The sequence below is a fragment of the Theobroma umbraticum genome, unplaced genomic scaffold, assembly GCF_002168275.2.
Source record: "Theobroma umbraticum cultivar Fairchild unplaced genomic scaffold, ASM216827v3 scaffold_55.0, whole genome shotgun sequence".
Lineage (NCBI taxonomy): Eukaryota > Viridiplantae > Streptophyta > Magnoliopsida > Malvales > Malvaceae > Theobroma > Theobroma umbraticum.
In genome coordinates this window covers 3,334,347-3,334,848 of record NW_018397270.1, presented here as the reverse complement: position 1 = coordinate 3,334,848, position 502 = coordinate 3,334,347, and positions in this window count along the sequence as shown.

Sequence of the window (502 nt, the reverse complement as noted above, 5' to 3'; positions counted from 1 at the left end):
AATTTTCATATTTATCCCTTTTTAATGTTTTTAAATTGTTTCAAATCCGTCCTTTCGTTAGTCAATTGTTGAAATCATTGCACAATTTGACACATCTCATGAATATGTCCACATGGATAAATCTATAAACAATTCAAATGCATGTGGTACTTATGTGTTATATTCTGTGCAGAATCTAACGACCATTGACCGATGGAAGGATGATTTGATTTAAAATAATTTAAAAAGATTACAAATAATTAATATGAAAGATTTAGGTCAAGGATGAAAATTAAACATTCTTAAAAGATTTGGGATTGCAGATAAAATTTACTTGATTATTTATTGTTATCATTTATTTTCTAACCTCGTAGTAGAAATGAAACCTTATGCAATTTTTTGCTTTTTATGCAGAACATGTTTGTTGCAGGAACTGACACTAGTGCTGCAACGGTGATTTGGGTCATGGCCTTTCTACTGAAGAATCCTAGGTCTATGAAGAAAGTTCAAGAGGAAGTCAGAA